We start from the raw sequence: 23,735 nt of genomic DNA, 5'->3' as shown, positions 1-23,735 counted from the left end.
CATAATGATCAAAGACATCAGTGGGGTCTGAATGAGCTAACAGCACTCATCTCCGTAGTGACAGTCACTCCCATTGCTCCACTGATCTCTACAGGAATGAATCTGTAAAAGTGTTCTGGTAAGGAATAATTAAAGTAGAAAATGCCGGTGCTTTCCTTTCCCTTTCCCTTTATTTCCCAGCTCAAACAACAACATCAGCAATGAATCCTAATTCATACTGTAACTATAAATATAATTTTTTCCTTAACTTCCATAGATTTAAAAAAACAAAACAAAACAGAGTTAGCCAGCCTAAAATGGGAATTAAGACGATAAATTTAGATTTACATTTTTTCCCCTAGTACGATGTCATGTCATACGGTCCTATGTTTGATATAATGCTGGGAACTAAAATCTGATCAATTTGTCACAATATTACCAAACATTATCATGGATAAGGCAGGCCTCATTGGGTCGTGAATTGTTAGTGGGTTCACTGTTTCTTCCTTATTCAACAATTACTCAATGTACTTTTCTATGACAGCTCCAGTCTTGCTGTAGTAAATAGCCTTTTCCTTGTTTTTCTGTTTTATGAAGGCATTTATTTTATTTGAAGTCTGGCTTCCAGATACAAGCTTCTACATGACCAGCTACTGGTGGGTATCAATAGTTTTAGATATGGTCAGCTGTTCCAACTCAAGAATCACATGAGTGGTAAGCTTGTACTGCATGCTTTTTCCTTGTGAGAGATGTTTACAAACATCTACTCATGCTAGAAAGGGCACTGATTCAAAACAAATGTAAGAATTTCACCCAAGTATGACTTAGTGTATCAGTGGTTTTACTAGAGGTGCTTACAGGGGTATGAGTCAGGAATTACTTAGATGTATCAAAGACAGATACATCACAGAAAAGCTCATTCCAGTATGGGTTATGACTCACAAAAGCTGAATCCTGGGAGTCCCTAGCATGATTTCCAAACAACTTGGTAGACTTGATAGATCTCCCATTCCTACCAGTTGTTAATACTTGTACAACCTTGGAGGAGGGGCTATGTGAATCTTGTAGTTTCAGGAGTTTCCTGTGTGTTTCCTTTACTTTCTGAGCCTTAAAGAACCTCCCTCTAGGACATAGTTTCAATTCAGGGGAAATAGCTTTACAACAAATTTAGAGCTATGACGTGATTAGCAAACACTAATAAATCATCCATCAGATTAGACATAGAAGGCTTTGTAGGAATGTCATAAAACTTTTACACCTCTCTGAGGAACATACCACTATCTCTGGACATTCTGGCTTCATTTCAGTGCCCAATGGCTGCATTTTTGGTGAAAATTGTCCCGGAGTTGCTGGATTGTACATTTTGTTCATTGCACATATTCAGTACTACTGTGTCAATAACCTGGATGATAGGTGATTTCTATGATAGAGAGGTCATATGTTTATTCAACAAGCATTTTCATTCCTTTTCCTTTAGCTAGAGGTCTGCAGTATTCATTTATACAGTTTTCCCAATTTCCTCGTGAGATCAAGCATCAGTTTCATACTTTGTCAATCATGCCTTTCCAGGATCAGCTTCAGTGACTATTTAGTATGTAGTTAATATATGTACATATGAGAATATATATATATTCAATATGATATATACAAAAGGAAGGATTCCACCCAAGCATGACTTAGTGTATCCGTGATTTTACTGGGGTTAAGAGTCAGGAAATTCTTACAAGAGACTAGTTGTCTCAGAGTCAGATATATTCCAGAAAAGCTCATTCCAATAATTTCTAAACTTATGACTACTGCTATGCTGATGTCTCTGCATGTATACATGTCCACAAGGGACACAGTATAGACCCTGGGGAATCCAATCAGAAAACAGGAGCTAGAATGATGACCACACTCATGGGTAAGAATAATAACTACATATTATTTTGTTTTCAACATCAAATAAACCATGAGTAAAGAGGAACTGAGAACAGTTTAAAAAGCTACTTTTTATTATAATTTATATTTATTATATGATATATAATTTATTATAATGAATAATATTTGATTTTAATTGTCAACTGAATAGGAAGGATACTATTATTGAAAACCTACTGTGTACTCTCAGGCATGGTTCTGGAAATTTTATGGATATGAACTAATTTATATCTCATTGTAATAAGATATTGCTACTTACATATTGTGAGTGAAGACAGGGTAGGTGAGTCACTTCTTCAAAATAGTAGAGGTAAGATTCTAAAAAGGTGTCTCTGGTCATGATACTGCCCTCTTACGCTGACTTTCATATGAAAGGTTGGCTGGTGAGTGCTTGGAGACTTTTTATTTTGAGCAATATTTATTAATTTTTTTGAAACAGGGTTTTACTATGTAACTACCAGGCTTTGGAACTGGGTATGTCTACCAGGTTGGTATAAAAAATCAGAGATTTTCAAGCTTCTGTATCCTGACTGTTGGGATTAAAGTTGTAACCCACTATACAGGGCATTATTAGTTGAGTTTTATTTGTTGAGCATTGGGTAAGGCTTCTGAGAAAAACATCATGCTTTGAGAAAGATAACTTTAGGAAACAAATTTAAAGGCTTGCATCAATGGATGACTTACAGATCAATTACTATTAAATTTATTTTATGTGTGTGAGTGTATAAATGTGTGTGCACCATGAGTGCATATTGTCCTCAGACTTCAGATGAGGGAGTTGGATATCCTTGAACTGAGGTTACATAAGCCACCCCATGAGTGCTAGGAACTAAATTTGGTCCTTCTGTATGAACATCAAGTGCTATTGCTAGCTGACCCATCTCTCCAGCTTCACTACAATTTAATACAACAGACTTCATATAATTCAGCCCCTTGCCCATGCCATGAATTACCATTTCTAGATATACTAATTCACATTCTCTTTTCCTAAAACAAACTATACACCTTGACCTAGCCTTTGATATATTTATTGAGAAGCTTCAACTAGGTCAGAAAATAGGACAATTTTATTTTAAAGTGACTTCTAGATTAGATTTATTTTTCAGAAGTAAATTTGAGGCCAGATTCACGAGTCACTGTTCAACATTTGGATTTGCATTTTGACTCTAAGAATGAAGCAACCTAAATTTATAAACTCATTTATTTACTTAGAAAACTTCAGACACTTTTCATAATGTATATATATGTATCAATTAGCTTATGTTTTGTTTTTAAATTATTTATTTATTTATTTATTTATTTATTTGTATTCCAGCCACTGACCCTCCTTCCTGTCTCCCACTCACCTCATTCTTCTTCACCCTTCCCTCTGAGAGGGTGCTTCCTCCATAAGGATGTCCCCTTCCCTGGGGTCTCAAGTCTTTCAAGGATTAAGCTCATTTTCTCCCTGTGAGACCTGACCGAGCAGACCTCTGCTATATATGTGCTAGGGGCCTCAGACTGGTCCCATCAATGGTCCTTGTTGGTGGCTCATCCTCTGGAAGCTCTGAAGTCTGGGTTAGTTAAGACTCTCAGTCTTCCTATGAGTTCACCCTACTACTTCAGTTTCTTCAATCCTTCCCATAACTCAACCATTGAGGTCTCCGACTTCAGATCAATGGTGGATGTAAGTATCTGCTTCTGTCCCAGTCAGCTGCTGGTAGGGCCTCTTAGATGACATCCATGCCAAGCTCCTGTCTGTAGGCACATCATAGCATCAGTAATATTGTTAGACCCCAGTGCCCCCACACCATGAAATGGATTCCTAGTTGGGCTCGTCATTGGACTGCCTTTCCTTCAGTCTCTTCTCCATTTTTCCTCCTGAAGTTCTTTTAGACAGGAACAATTCTGGATCAGAAGGTTTGACTGTGGGTTAGTAAACCTGTCCCTCCACTTGAGGGCCTATCTAAATAGGTAAATAGACTCTTCTCCTCAATATTGGGTATCTTGGCAAAGGTCCACTGAGTCCTTAGAGTCTCTCCACTTCCTGGTCTCTGGCACTTTCTAGACGTTCCCCCTCCTCATGCTGCTTATCTCCATTCATTCTCCTGGTTCTCTAGGCTTCTCTCTTATTCTTCCCACCCCCACATCTGATCCTGTTCCATTGTTCCCCTCACCCTTCCCTCTCTCACCTAAGTCCCTCCCTCCCTCTGCCTCCCTTGATTATTTTCTTCCCCCTTCTAAGTAGAATTGAAGCATCCTCACCTGGGACTGTCTGCTTGTTATACTTCTTAAGTTCTGTGGGTTGTATCCTCAGTATTCTGTACTTTTTGACCTACAATCACTTACCAATGAATACATACCATGCATGTCCTTTTGAGTCTGAGTTACCCCACTCAGGATGATACTTTTGAGTTCCATCCATTTGGCTGCAAAATCCACGATGTCCTCATTTTAAATAGCTGAATAGTAAGTATTTCATTGTGTAAATGAACCACATTTTCTGTATCAATTCTTCATTTGAGGGACATCTGGGTTGCTTCCAGATTCTGGCTATTACAAATAAGGCTGCTATGAACATAGTGAAGCATGTGACCTCGTGATATGGTGGGGCATCTTTTGGGTACATGCCCAAGAATGATACAGCTGGGTCTTCAGATAGAACTATTTCCAATTTTTTGAGGAAGTGCCGGATTGATCTACAGAGTGGTTGTACCAATTTGCAATCCCATGTTCTGATGATGTGATCTTAGGAATTCTGATTGGTGTGAGGGGGAATCTGGGTCCCTTTGATTTGCATTTCCCAATGACAAAGGACTTCAAGCATTTCTTTGTGTGCTTCTTAGCCATTCAAGATTCTTCTGTTGTGAATTCTCTGTTTAGATCTGTACCTCATTTTTAAATTGGGTTATTTGGTTTTTTGGTGGTTAACTGATTTAGTTCTTTATTTATTTTGGCTATTATCCCTCTATAGGATGTAAGGTTAGTAAAGAACTTTCCAAATCAGTTGATTGCCAATTTATCCTATTGACTATGTCTTTTGCCTTACAGAAGCTTTTCAGTTTCATGAGGTCCAATTTATCAATTGTTGATCTTAGAACCAGAGCCATTAGTGTTCTGTTCAGGAAACTTCCTCCTGCGCCAATGAGTCCAAGGCACTTTCCCACTTTCTCTTCTATTAGATTCAGTGTATCTGGTTTTATGTTGAGGTCTTTGATCCTTTTGGACTTGAGCTTTGTGTAAGGTGATAAATATGAATCTATTTTCATTTTTTTACATACAGACCATCTTTTTTCCACTGTATGTTTTTGGCTTCTTTGTCAAAGATCAAGTGTCCATACATTTGTGTGTTTACTACTGGGTCTTTGATTCTACTCCAGTGGTTGACCTGTCTATCTATCTCTACACCAATACCTTGAGAATTTCCTCACTATTGCTTTGTAGTACAACTTTAAATCAGAGATGGTGATCCCCCCGATGATCTTTTATTGTTGAGAATTGCTTTGGCAATCCTGAGTTTCTTTATTTTCCATATGAAGTTGAGAATTGCTCTTTCAATATCTGTGAAGAATTGTGTTAGAATTTTGATAGGTATTGCATTGAATCTGTAGGTTGCTTTTGGTAAGATAGTAATTTTTACAATGTTAATTCTGCTGATCCATAAGCATAGGAGATATTATCATCTTCTGAGGTCTTTGATTTCTTTTCTCAGTGATTTGGAGTTCTTTCATTCAGATCTTTCATTTGCTTGGTAAGAGTTACACCAAAATATTTTATTTTTGGCTATTGTGAAGAGTGTTGTTTCTTGTTTCTCTATTTTTTTTCTCAGCTTGTTTATCATTTATATAAAGAAAGACTAATGATTTTTTAAATTTTATATTCCACCACTTTGCAGAAGTTGTTTATCAGCTGTAGTAGATCTCTGGTAGAATTTTGGGGGTTGCTTATTATACTATCATATCATCTATAAATAGTGATACTTTGGCTTCTTCCTTTCCAATTTCTATCCTCTTGATCTCTTTTGTTGTCTAACTGCTCTAGCTAGAACTTTGATTACTATATTGAATAGATAGGAAGAGAGTGGCCAACCTTGTCTTGTCCCTGATTTTGCTGGGATTGATTCAAGTCTCTCTCCATTTAATTTGATGTTGGTTGTTGGTTTGCTATATATTGCTTTCATTATACTTATGTATGTGCCACAAATTCCTTGTTTTTTCCAATACTTTTAACATGAAGGGGTGTTGTATTTCATCTAAGGCTGTTCAGGATCTAATGAAATGATCATGTGACTTTTTTTCCTTGAGTTTCTCTATATAGTGTATTATGTTGACAGATTTTTGTATATTGAGCCATCCCTGCATTTCAGGGATGAAGCCTACTTGATTGTGGTGAATGATGGTTTTGATGTGTTCTTGTATTCAGTTTGTGAGAAATTTATTGATTATTTTTGCATTGATATTCTTTTTTTTATTATTATTTTTTCTTTTTTTTTTCCTTTTTTTCTATTGGATGATTTATTTACATTTCCTATGTTGTCCCCTTACCCCATCCCCCACCACCCCCTCGGAACCCCCAATCCCCTCGCCCCTCCTCCTTCTTCTCTGTGGATGTAACCTCTATCTACCCCCCCCCCCCACTCCCACCTCCCCACCCTCAAAATTCCCACCCCCTGGGGCATCCAGCCTTCATGAGGTCAAGGTTCTCTTCTTCCACCTATGCCCAGCAGGGCCCTCCACTTTTACATATTCAGCTGAAGCCCTGGATCCCCCCCTAAGTGCTCCCAGGCTGGTGGTTTAGACCCTGGGAGCTGTGGTTGGTTGGTATTGTTGCTCTCCTCATGGTGCCGCAAATCCTTTCAGCTCCTTCAGTCTTCACTCTAACTCCTCTATTGAGAACCCCATGATCAGTTCAATGGCTAGTTGTGAGCATCTGCCTCTGAATATGTCTGACTCTTGAAGGCCTCTGAGGAGATATCCATATCAGGCTCTTATCAGCATGCACTTCCTGTCTTCCACATCAGCATCTACCTTTGGTGATTGCACATGGGATAGATACTCAGGTGGAGTGGTATTGAGACGGCCCCTCCTTCAGTTTCTGTCCCTCACTTTGTCTCCATATTTGCTCCCTTGAGTACTTTGTTGCTCCTTCTAAGAAGGACCGAATCACCCTCACTTGATCTTCCTTCTTTATGGGCTTCATGTGGCCTGTGAGTTGCATCTTGGGCATTTCAAGGTTCTAGGCTAATATCCAATAATCAGTGAGTGAATACCATGTGTGTTCTTTTGTGATTGGCTTACCTCACTCAGGATGATAATTTCTAGTTCCAACCATTTACCTAGGAACCTCTCGAATTCATTGTTTTTAATAGCTGAGTAATACTCCATTGTGTAAATATACCACATTTTTTGAATCCATTCCTCAGTTGAAGGACATCTGGGTTCTTTCCAGCTCCTGGCTATTATAAATAAGGCTGCTATGAACATAGTTGAGCATATGTCCTTATTATATGTTCGAGCATCTTCCGGGTATATGCCTAGGAGTGGTATAGCTGGATCCTTGGGTAATGCTATGTCCAATTTTCTGAGGAACCGCCAGACTGATTTCCAAAGTGGTTTGCATTGATATTCTTAAGTGAAAATGGTCTGAAGTTCTCTTTCTTTATTGGGTCTTTGTGTGGTTTAGGTATCAGAATAGCTGTAGCCTCATAGAATGAATTAGGTAGTGTTTCTTCTGTTTCTATTTTGTGGAAAAGTTTGAGGGGTTTTGGTATTAACTCTACTTTGGATACATAAAATGTGGTGTATTTACACTACTCAACTATTAAAAACAATGACTTTATGAAACTCGCAAACAAATGGATGGAACTAGAAAATATCATCCTGAGGGAGGTAACCTAGTCACAAAAGAACACACATGGTATGTACTCACTGATAAGTGGATATTAGGCAAAAAATTCGGAATATCCATGATATAACTCACAGACTATATGAAGCTCAAGAAGGAAGACCAAAGTGTGGATGCTTTAGTCCTTCTTAGAAGGGGGAAGAAAATAATCACAGGAGGTAGAAGGAGGGATCTGGGAGGGAGAGAGGAGTGGGAGAGGAAAAATGTAGGGGCAGGATCAGGTGTGGAAGGAGTCAGGGGAGATGTACAGAGGGTCAGGAAATTCATCAGAGGGGTGTAGCAGTGGGGGATGGGAAACTAGGGGTAGCCACCAGAAAGTCCCAGATGCCAGGAAAGCAAGAGGCTCCCAGGTCTCAGCTGAGACGACATTAGCTAAAATACCCAACAAAGGGGAGAGAGAACCTATAGAGACAATATCCAGAGGTTAGGCACAGCTCCTAGTTGAGGGATGGGGCCACTCACCCATCTCAAAAATATTAACCCCAGAATTGCTCCTGTCTAAAGGAAATACAGGGACAAAGAGTGAAGTAGATACTGAAGGAAAGGCCACCCAGAGACTGCCCCACCTGGGGATCCATAACACACGCAGAGACCAAACCCAGGTACTATTGCTGATGCCAAGAAGTTGCTGTCAGGAGCCTAAAATAGGTGTCTCCTGTCAGGCTCTGCCAGAGCCTGACCAATACAGATGCAGATGCTTATAGCCAATCCTCAGACTCAGCACGGGGACCCCAATGGAGGAGTTAGGGGAAGGACTGAAGGAGGTGAAGGGGTTTGCAACACCATAGGAAGAATAACAATATCAACCAACTAGATGTCCTAGAGCTCCCAAGGACTAAACCACTAACACAAGAGTACACATGGAGGGACCCATGGCTCCAGCTGCATATGTAGCAGAGGATAGCTTTATCTGGCATCAAGGGGAGAGGAAGCCCTTGGTCCTGTGAAGACTTGATGCCCCAGTATAGGGGAATGCTATGGCAGTGAGATGGGAAGCATAGAAGCAGCAGGGAGAGCAGATGGGATGGGGGAGTAACTAGGAAGGGAGATAACATTTGAAATGTAAATAAATAAAATAACCAATAAAAATATACAGTAGAATCAACAACAAAAATAACAACAACAATAACAACGACAGAAATTCTAGTAGAATTCTATACTAAAACCATCTGGCTATGGGCTTTTTTTTTGGTTGGAAAGTTTTAATAATGACTAATTTTATTTTCTTTGGGGTTATGGATTGTTTAGATAATTTACCTGATCTTTGCATAACTTTGATACATGGTGTATGTCTAGAAAACCATCCACTTCATCTTGATTTCCCAGTTTTGTAGAATATAGGTTTTTGTAGTAGGTTTTGACAATTTTTTTTAATTTCCTCAGTTTCTGTTGTTACTTCTCCTTTTTCATTTCTGATTTTGATAATTTAGATACTATCTCTGTGCCCTTTAGTTAGCTTGACTGATGGTTTATCTATCTTGTTGATATTATCAAAGAACCAGCTCTTTGTTTTGTTTTTTGATTCTGGAGTTTGACTATTTCCTGCTGTCTACTCCTCTTGGGTGTGTTTGCTTCTTTCTTTTCTTGAACTTTCCTGTGTGCTGCTAAGTTGCTTGTATGGGATTTCTCCAATTTCTTTATGAAGGCACTTAGTGCTATGATTTTTCCTCTTAGCACTGCTTTCATTGTGTTCCACAAGTTTGGGTATATTTTGCCATCATTTTCATTGAATTCTACAAAGTCTTTGATTTCATTTCTCATTTCTTCCCTGACCAAGTTACCATTGAGCAGAGAGTTGTTCAGCTTTCATGAGTATGTGGGCTTTCTGTTGCTTTTGTTGTCCTTGAAGTCCAGCCTTAGTCTGGTGACTTCATAGAATGCATGGGATTATCTTAACCTTCTTCTATGTTGAGGCTTGTTTTGTGTCTGTATATATGGTCAATTTTGGAGATGTTTTCCATGCTGAAAAGAAGGTATATTCTCTTGTTTGGGGGTAAAATGTTCTGTAGATATCTGTTAGATTCACTTGGTTCATGTCTTCTATTACTTTCATTGTGTCTCTGTTTAGTTTCTGTTTCAAGGACCTGTCTATTGATGAGAGTAGGGTTTTAAGTCTCCCACTATTATTGTGTGAGGTTCAATGTATGTTCTGAGCTTTAGTGACGTTTCTTTTATGAATATGGATGCCTTTGCATTTGGGGCAGAGATGTTCAGAATTAATTGTATTTTGGGATTTATTTGTTTCTTCCTTAACAGCTTCTGTGGGAGTTATTTATATCCTCCTTAAAAGCCTCTATCATCTTCAATGAGATGGGAATTCAGGTCATTATTTTGTTTTTCAGATGTGTTAGGGTATCTAGGACTTGCTATGGTGGGAGAACTGGGTTCTGATTGTGTCAATGTGCACTGGATTCTGTTGCTTATGTTCTTGTGCTTGCCTCTTGCCATCTGGTTATCTCTGGTGTTAACTGTACTGGGTGTCTCTGCCTGGAGCCAGCCTCCTTGGAAGCAGGTAGAGCCTTGTGACCTCAGCTAGAGCCTGTCTCTGTGGAGGCAGGTAGTGCTGTCTCTGGTTAGAATGGACCTTCTGTGTCTCTGGTTAGAGCATGCCTCCTGTGTCCCTGATTACTCTGGACCTCCTGTGTCCCTGGTTACTTTGAACCTCCTGGGAGGCAGGCAGGCCATAAGGTGTGGAAGAGTATTGGGCCATCTGGCCAGGTTGGAGAAGCAGACCTGAAGGAAGGTGAAGCTCGGCAGGGAGGGTAGGTTCCTATCAACGGGCCTCTATGGGTGTCTCAGCTGGTGTGGGTATTTGGACAATATTCTCACTTGTGTCTTTGGTTACTGCAGATCTCCTAGGAGGCATGCAAGCTGTAGGGTGTGGACAGATATCAGGCCACTGATCTAGCCCAGGTGGAGATAGCTTACATTTTTGAGACAGGGATTTATGCATTCCAGTCTGGCTTCAAACTCAATTGCTAACTGATATTAGTTGTACAAAGCTGTATCATCGTTCCTGGTTTATGTGGTTCTGAGGCTCAGACCAGGGCTTCTCAAATGCTTGTTAAATCTACTAATTGAACTACTTGCTCATATTCTTAAAATTCTTATCTGATTCTTAAAATATCTTTTTTATAATGGAAATACTGGCATATTATATGTTTACGGGATTATTATATAACAACAATTCTACAAGTCATTCAATAGGTAAAGCAATTGTATGTGCCACAGTCCTCTAGCCACTAGTTATGCCAGTCTAAGGGTCTGAAAAGAAACAGAAATCACACTCACTGTTTTTGAGAGTTTCATAATGGTACTTTATATAGAAATGCACACAGGTTAGGGGAAGCAAACCACTCAAAGCATAGCTAAGGAATTAAAATCATATAATCAGTGTTTCCCTGACTCTAGAAGTTAAGTGGCCATGAGTAAGGTAATTCAGAGGCATTCAGTGGAGACATATGTACCACAGGGTGACCGGATCAGCATGTTAGAACATGGTCCAGGGAGAGATGTTTAGATCAAGTAGGAATGGGATAAAGGATACTGAAAAGGACTAGATTGTGACAAGATGAACATATCAACTAAAATAAAATACAGTCATAATTAAGGAAGAGGATGTTGTTGTCATTGTTTAATAGAAGGCTGACTATCAAGCTGTAGTGGCTCTGCCTAGCTCAGCTGCCTTGTTTCTCAGCAGGAGGCCACGTGCATGCTGCAGCTAGAAATGGCCCCACCAGAAACACCAGCCCTGTCATCCACCAGATGTCAGTATGGGAGATGGCTCTGCCAATCTTCTACACTGTCTCCACAAGACTGGGCATAGCCCAGACCATTCTGCCATCCATGCAGGCCCAGTAAGAGAATGAGACTCTAATTCTTAAAGATTAATCAAAGGCTTTATATGTTTGATAATGATTAATAACAAGATGCCCATACAAAGAGAGTTGTAGCTCAATTAGCTAACCTAATTATAAGTTGTTCCCTGCGACTGCTCTCCATACCTGTGTGGTTCTCCATCTTCCTACATCTCTGCTCTCTCTAGCTCCTCCTCTTCCTTTTTCTCTTCCTCTCCTAACTCCTCCCATCTTAGCTCCTCCTACAAGAGGAAGTATCAACATCATCTGAGAAATTAGGGAATCTTTTCATGGGAACTGGTCTTTAAAGTGAAATTGAAGAATACTTCGATATGCAGTTGTCCATCAAGAGTGAAAAAAAGCAACAAAGAATATCATTTGTTATGTTCCTTTTATAGAGGTGTGTCATAGAGATACCTATTCACCACAGGTATGACAAAGGCAGATCAAGCAGAGTATCCCATCCAAATTCAGCTTAGTGGACCAAGTTTATTTGGGTTACTGAAAAGGTAACTCTGTCACCTGTACTACCAAAATCTTCTCCAATAACTCACAAAACTGTATCACTTGAGTTGCCTGTGACGTTTGCAGGCAGCTCCAGTGAATAATCTCCTACCTTGGAGCAGCGTTTATTGCATATATAATGTCTAGGAAGGAACCCCATGAGTGCCGTCAGTTCTGAGAGTCTTGTGTGCTTTTACATTTCTTATGAGCTTTATGAGACCCCTGAGCTTCTCTTCTCCTTCTAGGAAAAATTCCAACCCAAGAAAGCAGCTACACTCAGCCCCCACAAAGGAAAGTTCTAAAATGACAGAAAATGTGAATAGTGCCTTAACACCAGTGCCCATTTAAGTAGACTAAAGTAATAATGGTGACAGATGATGAACTAAACTCGACATGTGTCAGTTTAGATAAAATAGCTGATAAAAACTTCATATAAGCAAATGATCACCATACTTTTAAGTAACCATAAAAAGTAAGAAACCCAGAATTTTCCATGAGTAAAATGAAGATATTTAGCTATGATTCTATCAGTAAAACAAATTAAACATCATTGGATATATTGAAAACATCATACAGGTTTATATCTGGACAGAATTCTGTAGAAACAATATTTTCTAGCAAGGAGATAATAGTCAAAGGAAATCAAAATGAAAAGAGATTTGATCAACCCCCAAATGATGGGCTGGTGTTTCCTTTTATGGCATGTTTTGTAGGCACAAAAAGAGAACAACGTTATAGCTAGCACTCAGTGAGCTCAACTGGACTGCACAGAGCTTCAGCTCACAAACCCAGTGTCTCCCAAGGAATTCACCCCCCTCTGCTTGTTAGAGGAGTTTGTGACAGCATCTTTTCTTTCCTGTCAGACTTTAAAAGTCTCTTGAAGGCCAGAATTCTGGCTTGCTCCTCTGGCACAGTGACCCGTAGGTGGTGAGCATTCCATAAAGATTTATCAAGCCAAGTGGATGCTTATCAGGCTTCATAAAATACTTTGGATTCTGAGTTGAGAGGCTAGATGCTGTCACAAAGAATCAAGTCGTTCTTAAAGGGCTCTTGTGGCTTTGGCAGTGGCTCAGAGAAATACACTATCAACAGAAATACTTTGACAGTGATATGTGGGGCCATACTCAAGGCAGGCTCTGAAGTTATTTACGGTGTTTTAATGGATAAATAGGAAGAGATGAGGTGGAAAAGAAGTAGAAACCTGCCTGAGAAACAGACCAAAATCTTTCAAAAGTGAAAGTGACTCAAAATACTGATGGATCTAATTGATAGTGATTGCTTGAAGAAGAATAAGCAAGAAGGCTGTTCTTCTCCAGGTCTAATGGAAGAAAGAAACTGTAAAGGGTAAATTTTATAAAAGTTCAGAGAGAATAAAGGTGAATAAAAAGTTATCAAGATGAAACATTAAATATTTATTGTGATTTTCTAGCTAGAAGGTAGGAAACTCATTCCAGCTAGAGTAATCTATCATTCACTTAGGTAATTTTAATAGCCACCAGAAGAGATTTTTAACAAAAGAGAAACAATTATGCATGAAGACAATACAGATTCCCTTTTCCTAACTCCAGACTGTGTTCTTACAATAGCTAACAAAGCCTGTGTGTGTTTTCAAACTCTACATGTAATCTCATGATAATCTTTTGGAAAAGCCATTATTCTTTTACAAATGAGAAAAGAGGATTGAATGGGGGCATAAATGATTCACATGCTAAAATTCTTATATCTCCTTAACAGTAGAAGGGCTGATGAATCCCATCTTCTGTGACCTCATGTTTTGTGTTTGCCTTACTACCATGAAATTTGATTGGGATGAATATCTATTGAATAGTAAGCACTAGTTAGAAAGGTAATTAGTGGGTCTACAGGTGTTTCACACAGAAATGCAATACAGAAAATCTCTTCTCTTGGTCCTGAATGATGGAAACATAATCTCTCTTTTTAAAGAAAACAAACCAAGACCCAGAATATTTTGAGTGTATTAGATACAGGGAAGCATTTTACATGGTATTAGAAACAGGAACTTTGTTAGGCAGAACTTATTTTGTGTCCTGGCATTACCCGTGTTTCTGAATCCTGCATTGGACATCTCTGAGGTTGCTTCCTCATCCCTCTAGGGTTAACCCCTTGATAGGTTTGTTTTGGTATTAAAAGGAGACTCGGTGTAAGGAACTTTCCAGGGTTTCTAACATTAAGTTAATATTAGATATTAATATTGCATTAGTATCTTCAAAACACAGTAGGAGATTATCACAGTAATTCTCATAGATAAGTCTTTCCTCCTTGCATTATGTCCTTATGGGCCAGCACTGCTCTCTGCTATGTTAATGGTAGCATTGATCATGTGATTTATTTTGGCCAATATGAGAAAACTTGAAGTCAGCATAATTGTCTGATTTTACTATTTATGATGATGATAACTATTATTTTTGTTGTTGCAGGATCTCATGTATGTCTCATTGACCTTAAATTAATTATGTTTGAGGATCACGTTGAACTTCTATCTTCTTTCCTCCACTTCCAAGCATGTGTCATCATGTCTAACTTAGTAACCCAGAATTTTATGCATGCTGCACAACACTCTACCAACTGAGCTACATCTCCAGCCAGCTTTCATAATCTTGACAAATGTTTGCTTTTCAAAGCTTAAGATTAATTGTCAAGTTAATATAATGTAGAATCAATGGGGAGAAGAATCATAATGAAGGATGGTGTACATTGGATTTGGCCTATGGGTATGTATATTCAGATTTTCTTAATGAACTTAGCTGGTTTGGGGAAATGCAGCCCAGTGTGGGCTGTACCATTCCTTAGGCAGGAAGTCCTTTACTGTGTAAAAGGGAAGAAAGTGATTTGAGTACAAACATGCACGTGTTCATTCATCTCTGTTCTTGACCCTGGATGTGATGTGATAAGTTATTTAAAATTCTTGCTCCCTTGACCTCGCCACATAATGGACTGTTACTTGAAAATAGACCCCTTCTCTCTCAATGTGTTTTGGGGTCCAGGCAACAGGGCTTATTCTTGGATATTCTTCCTCAAGTTTCATCTGCCATGTTTTCTGGCACAGGCCTTCTCACTGTCTTGGACCTTATCTACCATACTAGGGTGGTTGACCAGTGAGGCCTAGAGATACGCCCACCTCCACTGCACTAGCATAGAATTATGAGCAGGTCTTCATATCTACAGTACAAGAACTTTGCTGACTACACCATCTCCACTGATGCTGATCTAATAAATGATTTTCCAAGCCACTGGTTTCAGAGTGGGTTGTTATGCAACTGATGAAATGAACATCAGTTATCCAGCATCTACGGAGCCAGGAATTTCATGCTGTTAAAATGACAGTTAAGCTAGAAGCAACTGGGAAACCATTCTTTCAAATGGAAAAGCCTCAGACACTCAGTAACAAAAGTTAAAAGATCCAGAGAGCTTGGCCATTAGTCACGGGACCTTGTGTTGTCTTCCGTTTCCCACATGAGCTTCTGTGACTGATGGTTAATATCTTCAGAAGGATAGCACTTGGCTGGTGAAATGGCTCAATGTCAAAATGCTTCCTTTACAAGTCTGATGTAAGATCCTTGGAACTTACCGTGGAGAGAGAACTCACGCCAAAAAGTTGTCCTCTGATTTCCACATGTAGACTATGGCACATACACTCATAATACACACATAATAATTACAGTGATGATGATGATTATGATAATGATGATGGTGAAAAGAGTAAAACTTTTCCTATGAGAAAAGTTTTCCTATGAGTTATGTTAGGGGAAGCAACAAGAGTCACAATAGGTAATAACCAGAACCTGATCAAGAAATCAATTTGTCCTCAAGACGTAGATCTGGTCCCTGATTCTCCAGTTCTTAATATATGAGGACTGGCTAAAGACATCATCATAACTAGCTGGTAAACATTATTGATACACACCTTTCCCCTTGTGCAGGCATAGAAAGAGTAGTCGAAATTCCATTTTGAAGTAGACAAGTTTGCTCAGGTATAGAGAAGCAAGGTTGGGAATCAAACAAAGCATGCAGAGATCCCCCTGCTGAGCACATGATAATCTGCTGATATGTACTGGTTCTCTTTAACCTTGAAAAGCAGTCTCTCAGAGCAGTTCAAAACCTTTCAAAAGTAAGGGTATCTTCATAAACACATGTCATGTGTTAACAACATAGTCCTGTGGTCTTCCAATGGATATTGATTAGGAGAAACTAACCTGCGAACCTCTTGCAGAGAACCCGTCACACCACAGATTACATGTCCAGGCATGGAAATAAATGTGAAAGAGGAAAACATATGCAGGTCTCATGTTCTATTTCTCACATAGGTTTTGCTGATGTCTGTAGTACAGTGACTGCTCTGGGAAGAACTGAACTCTGGTCTTTGCTATCTCTACCTGTAAAGAAGCAGGGTGATCTCTGGTCATGGTTACTGGAATGGGTTGCATGTATAACTCAGACCCTGCTTGACTGCTTATTTTGGCCTCTCAGATCTCCATATAGTTGCAGTCTTCTCTGCCTTGAATTTGACCTCAAGAGGTAGATCTGGGCCCTGAGTCTTCAGTTCTTAATCCAGGAAGACTGGATAAAGACATCATCATAACTGGTTGGCAAATACTATTGGTGCACATATTTCCCCTTATTCAGGCATAAGGAGAATAGTAGAAGGCCCATTTTGAAGTAGATCTATGTCATTATCAGTAGCAGCAAAGTCAACATTTTCTTTTTCATCTGTTTCTTAGATTTTTCAAATTGTAAAATGGATAAGGTATGATTGTGAATGTGCTGACAAGTTTAATGACAGCTTGACAAGAGCTAAAGTCATCTGAGAGGAGGGAGGCTCAATTAAGAAAATTCCTCCATAAAATCCAGCTGTAGGCAAGCCTGTAGGGAATATTCTTAATTGGTGATTGATGAGGAAAGGCCCAGCCTATTATGGATGGTGCTGTCCCTTGGCTGGTAGTCCTGGTTTCTATAAGAGAGCCAGTCTGGGACCCCAGTGGAGAGATAGACAACAACCCACCCACCAAACTTTCAACCCTAAATTTATCCTGTCTACAAGAAATGCAGGCACGAGGAATGAAGCAGAGACTGAGGGAAATGACCAATCTAAAACCGGCCTAACTTGAGACCCAACCCATGGGCAAGCACAAATCCCTAATACTGTCAATGATACTCTATTATTCTTGCAGATAGGAACAATTTGTCCTCTGAGAGACTTTACCCAGCAGCTGACTCAGACAGATGCAGATACCCACAGCCAAACAGTGGATGGAGCTTGGGGACCCTTATAGAAGAATAGGGGGAAAGATTGCTAGCCCTAAAAGGGATAGGAACTCCAGAGGAAGACCAACATAGTCAACTATTTTGAACACTTGGGGCTCTGAGAATCTGAACTACTAACTAAAGAACATACATGGACTGGACCTAGGCCTCCCTGCACATATATAGCAGATGTGCAGCTTGGTCTTCATGTGAGTCCTGAACAACTGGAACGGGGGTTATCCCAAAAGTTGTTGCTTGTACGTGGGATATATTCTAGCTGATCTGCCTTTTCTGGCCTCTATGGGAGAGTAAGTGTCTAGCCTCACAGAGACTTGAAGTGCAAGAGTCTGAGATTCCCAGGAATTCGAGTCACCTGTCCAGAGAAGAAGAGGAGGAAGGATGGGGGAAGGATTGAGGGAGGGGTGAATGGGAGGAGGGCAGTGAGAAGGATGTGAAGTGAGTATGTAAAAATACTTAAATAAAAGAAACAAAGAAGGAACAAGCAAACAAAGAAAGGCTGAGCAAGCCAATAAACAGTACCATTGCATGGCTTCTGCATCAGCTCTTTCCTTCTGGTTCCAGCCTGATTGAGTACATGTCCTGGGTTTTTTCAATAATAGACTATGATATGGGATTGTAAGCCAAATAAACCCTTTCCTCCACAACTTACTTTTTTGGTCATGGTGTTACATCGCAGCAACAAAACTCCTAACTAAAGTAACAAGTTTAAGCAAAATCTTGATAGGAGGACACACAAAGAAAACAATGTGTTCTTATTCCAATAAATAATTAAACCTTAAATGAAATCTATCTATGAAGTAAAGAGAGAAATATGTAGATCACTCCTCATTGGTTCAAAATAGTATAGATTAAAAAAAAAAAGGAACACATTCAAATAAATCAAATGCAATGTATGGCCCACAGGATCCTGGTAAGAGTGCTACAAGAAACACCAGAGCAAGTGGTTTTAGGAGGAAGGAAACAATAAGAAAAGGAAAGCAGAACTATGGGGAACAAGGGACTGAGAACATTTTATCTTTTTATGATAAAATATTTTAAAATAGTTTAAAAATATTATTTTAAATTTATTATACTTAGTTTCTTAAATAATCATTTTTGATTATACATATGTGCCTGTATCACTGTGTGGGTATGTGTTCATGAGTGCACATGCCTTCAGAAGATTCCCCGAACCTGGAGTTATAGGCAATTGTGAGCTGCCCAATGTGGTGTGTGTGGGATAAGAACTGAATTTGGGCCCTCTAAAAGAGGAACAAATGTTTATAACATCCTAGCTATCTCTGTGGAGTGACATTTCATCTTATAAGTTTGTATGACTCATGTTAACAGGAGGGATTTGTTAGTGTACATGGATCATGTACACACACATATGAGATTGTTTACATTCTTGGTGTACCACTGTCTACCAGCACAGTGGCTGGACCACATAGGATTTTCAAAAGTAGAGTGTGACTTACTATTTCTTCAAATTCTTACATTTGTTGTCATTATCTTACTATTTTCATAACAGCCCTTTTAACACAATAACATGGTATTTTAGCATTCTGATTTGGATTCTGTTGACGACTGAGGTCATTAAACATTTTTCACATGCATATTGGCCATTGACTGTTATTTTTGATAAGCATACATATATAAAGTGGACTTCATTTCAGTGGTTAAAAAAAAACCAAAATCTTGCCAATTGCATCAAAATGGATGGGACTGGAGGGCATACTGTTAAGTAAAATTAACTGGGCACAGGAAGGTAAAATAAGAACCATATGTTCTCTCTTTTACATGGAAGCTAAAAACAAGGCCTGGAAAGAGAATAGTGATGACTAGGGATTTGAGTAGGTGCAAGTGGTTGCAGAGGCAGGAGCATGGCTCCATATGACAGGTGGGTACTAAATGTATGCTATGGAAATAGTACTGAGGCCGCCCTATTCATTGTATAGTGACTGTGTCAACAAGAGAACTGAAAACAAACCAACAAAATGTAGGTGCAGTGTCTTTCTTTCAAGATCGAAAAATAGGATCACTGACTTTTTATTTTACATGTGATGAAATTTCTTCAAGATTTTAACGTCCAGAGGTCTGAAAATTTGCAGAATTCAAACCTGCACACGTTTGACTCCAACCCTCAGCTCCCCCATATGCCTTCTCAATTCATCCTTGCTCCCCGTCTCTCTGTATCTGCCTCTGTGATCTACCTCGGTCATCTCTATTGCGAAGGCAAAATTTTAGATAAGGCTCATTGAAAGCAACAGGAGAGATGTGTTTTTCTGCTCCACAGTAGTAAACATGATAATTAACATAAAATTATTCATCTTTGTCTGCATAATTCTGATTAAATAGCCACACGAACACTGAAACAGCCCTTTTGTGATTAGGTTGATTGGTATTTATGGTCCTTAATGAGACATAATACAGTCATTTGTGCAAACCATGAACATATCGTCAACCCAAATTGTCATGTAGCCAAGTGGAAATGGCATAGGATGTAGAAAGTATCTCATCTCCAAGTGTGTTTCCTATAGCACTGACGGAAATCTACTGCACTTGTTCAGGACTCCTGTTTGCTTCTATCCGAGACTCGTGAATCTATATAAAAAGCCTTTTCTAAATTTTTTACTTTGCTTACTGTTTTGAGTTGATCATAGATCAAGTGCATCTGTGCACTTAGTTCTAGGAAAATTTCATCATAGGATCATGGTGTAAGTTTTTATACTTTCTATCACAGTCAGGTCCCCAAAGGCTCTATTATTACAGCAATCTTTCATCTTCCCTATCTGTACACACTGTAGATTTATTCCTGTCTCCCCCCCCAGCACTTCCTTCTGTCTTTTACATTGAAAATAGTTATTTCTAGAATGTGATATGAAAGGAATCGTATTAACTTAAAGACTGCACATCTTTAAAACTAGAAATGTATTTCTTTACTAAGACAGGATCTCATGTGGCCCAGGCTGCCTTTGATTCTGAACTAAGTCCTGATCCATTTCTCCATTTCCAGAGTGCTGAGGTTATAGACATTTACCACCACACCCATTTTATGTAGTTTTAGAGATTAAACCCAGGGCTTTATGTATGACATATCAGTACTTTAACAAGTTATCTACAGCTTCAGGCCCCAAGTTGGATATTTGAAAAGCCAAATTCCAGCAGGCTATATGGACTTTATTTTTTTGTTGTTGTTCTTAAAATCATGAATTATAATCATCATCAGATCACAAACAATTTCTTTTACATTTTTATTTTTTTTTTTAAAGAAAATAGACAAGGAATTAGTGAACTTTGTCCAAACAGCAGTTTTTTTTAAAAGTGTGCCAGAAGCAAATTGCAATTGCTCCTCTGACCTGAGGGCTGTTTTGAGCCCTGCATTATAACTTGAACTGTCTGCTTAATGGTCTGTGCGATCCTCCCCATTTGTCTTGTACAAAAATGCAAATATGTACATATATGTGTGGATATGTGCACACACACAGTTTTAAAGCCTGTTAAATTGAATGACTCTCAGACAAAAAGCACACTCTCAAAGGAAAAGAATTAAAAAGTTAACTCTATTACTTGGAATGAACAAGAATAAATTTTAAAAGAACAAAGAAGCTGATGAATAAAACATATTTATGAATGTCACTGTTGGGAGAATTCCCATATTCTTCATTTAAAATACTAAAAAGCAAGGAAAAGATTTGTTCTTCATTAAGAAATAATTCTACTATAATTGCTTGCTCAGTCAAGTCTTTTACACAACAGACACATGCAATTGATTTTGTAGAATGATTGAAATTCAGTAAGGGCAGGAAAGAAGCTTTTGATTTCATGGTTGAGCTGAGGAAAAGAGGAACATTCTTGCCTAACACATAGGAAATGATTTTATTCATAAGGAGATAGAACAGCACTGTAAGACTGATGGTAAAGCTGCCAATATGGCCGAACGGACCTGATAACACAACTGGGAAGTGGTGAATTCTAATTTAATTTAATACAGCCATAATTTGCCCATTTTCTCTTAAGCTTTGTAGACCGTAGAAACAGAAGGCAGAATCCAACCACCAAGTAAAAATGTGCTTTTGTTAAGAAAGTGGAGCAACTATGAAATAAATATGTCTAAAATGAAAATAATTTGATTTTTACAATACTATCCCAAGACCTAGGGAAAATACTAGGGTCCAAATGTCTGTGCTCTTTTCAAATTCAAAAGCTAAAACATAACTCCTGGATTGGGGAAATGGTTTACCGGGTAAAACACTCAGTTTGGATTCCCAAAACCCACATAAAAGCAGGACCAGGTAGCTCTACCTAGTCATATGTAGCTCTATTACTCTTATGACTAGGAAGGAGAATTCCTGGGAGCTCAAGGGCTAGCTAGCTGATCTGGGGTATACAGTATTATACAAGAGAACCTGTCTCAAACAAGGTAGAAAGTGAGGGCTGATAGCCAGTGCTGTCATCTGACCCCGTATGCATAAATGTGAATGAATGGAATACACATAAGCACACCAATGCACAGAAATATACAAATGCACATCCAAAAGATGCTTCTCTTCTATATCCTACAAAACTACTCCCAATGTGCAATGTGATAGTAAGAGAAAGAGAGAGAGAGAGAGAGAGAGAGAGAGAGAGAGAGAGAGAGAGAGACATGGTGGGAATCCTTTAGAATAGAAGGCGGAATCTTCATACAGGGATTGGAGTCCTTATTAAAGATCTCCCTCACTTGATCATATACCTAGGATAAAACATCTGTCAATAGGAAAGCAGATTCCAAGGTACCTGCACCCACAAGGTTCCTGTAACATACACGCCTACATACATGCACACACACACACACACACACACAACTTTTAACTATTAATTTCTGAATAGTTGACCTATGATTTTATTTGCAGCTTTATTATCTGTTATCCTGTTTACTAATTCCTAAAATTAGAATTTGGCATTGCCAAGCACCAACCTCATGCAGAATAGATACATAGCTACCTCTGTAACTATAGATGGTAGCAGGAGAAGAGGAACCAATGACAGGAAAGTCATCAAGTGACATCTTGATGACACCAAAGTGTCCATCTCCATGACTGCCTGAAGATTTCTTGGCAAAACCCATGCCTCTATAAAGATATTATAAAAAAGTTGATAAGAAGGCAAAGAGATAGACACATGATGGCTGAGCATGAAAATCATAGAGGGAAGAGTTCAAAGTGCTATAAGTATGTCCTGACACAGGGGTCACATGAAGGGGCCTGTGGTTTGTAGGCTTCAATTGTCAAGGTAACAGGAAGCAGCCCCATATATTCCATATTTCTTTAATGTGATACAAGGTGACATTTAATAAACAGACTAATAAGCCCACCATGATTATCCTACAAAATCTTACATTTTCATGAAAATAAAAGTCTGATAGCCCTTTCTGGACCTGGCTGAGCAAGAGACGCCATCATGGGTGTTGACATTCGCCACAACAAGGACCGAAAGGTTCAGCGCAAGGAGCCCAAGAGCCAGGATATCTACTTGCGGCTGCTAGTCAAGCTGTACAGGTTTCTGGCCAGACATACCAAATCCGCCTTCAATCAGGTTGTGCTGAGAGGTTATTTATGAGCCACACTAACCGGCCACCTCTGTCCCTGTCCCGGATGATCCGAAAGATGAAGCTTCCTGGCCGGGAGAACAAGACCGCTGTGGTTGTGGGGACAGTTACAGATGACGTGCGGATTCTGGAAGTGCCCAAGCTGAAGGTGTGTGAACTGCGGGTGAGCAGCTGGGCCGAAGTCGCATCCTCAAGGCTGGGGGTAAGATCCTCACCTTTGACCAGCTGGCTCTGGAGTCTCCCAAGGGCCGAGGCACTGTGCTCCTGTCTGGTCCTCGGAAGGGCCAAGAGGTGTACCGATATTTTGGCAAGGCCCCAGGAACCCCACACAGCCACACCAAACCCTATGTCCGTTCCAAGGGCCGGAAGTTCGAGCGTGCCAGGGGCCGAAGGGCCAGCCGAGGCTACAAAAACTAACCTTGGATCTTACTGTTAATAAAAAAGCTTTGGATGTTGATGGTCAAAAAAAAAAAGTCTGAGAGCTGCTTGAGGAGGGGCAATTTTGTTATTGTTATTTTTAAAGGTGTGGCCCTTGGTAGGTCAGCCACTCTTCAGTAGACAGTGACACACCTAAGACTATACCCAGCACTATACCCTAGAGTAGTCAACTAGTTGTTAAAGTAAAAATAAAAGAGAACACATAGTTGGGAGTAAGAAAAGGGTGGTGGATCTGGGAAGAACTGTGGTGAATATATGAAAATACACTATATGAAATTCTCAAAGAATTAATAAAACAAGCC

At 39.3% G+C, this 23,735-nt stretch overlaps 1 pseudogene; it reads left to right on the top strand.

The window, feature by feature from the left end:
• Nucleotides 1–22,820: 22,820 nt before the first annotated feature.
• LOC114623228 lies at nt 22,821–23,450 on the top strand (annotated as a pseudogene).
• The last annotated feature ends 285 nt before the right edge of the window (nt 23,451–23,735 follow it).

The sequence above is a fragment of the Grammomys surdaster genome, unplaced genomic scaffold (assembly GCF_004785775.1).
Source record: "Grammomys surdaster isolate TR1022 unplaced genomic scaffold, NIH_TR_1.0 194, whole genome shotgun sequence".
Taxonomy (NCBI): domain Eukaryota; kingdom Metazoa; phylum Chordata; class Mammalia; order Rodentia; family Muridae; genus Grammomys; species Grammomys surdaster.
This window is presented reverse-complemented; position numbering and strand designations above follow the sequence as displayed.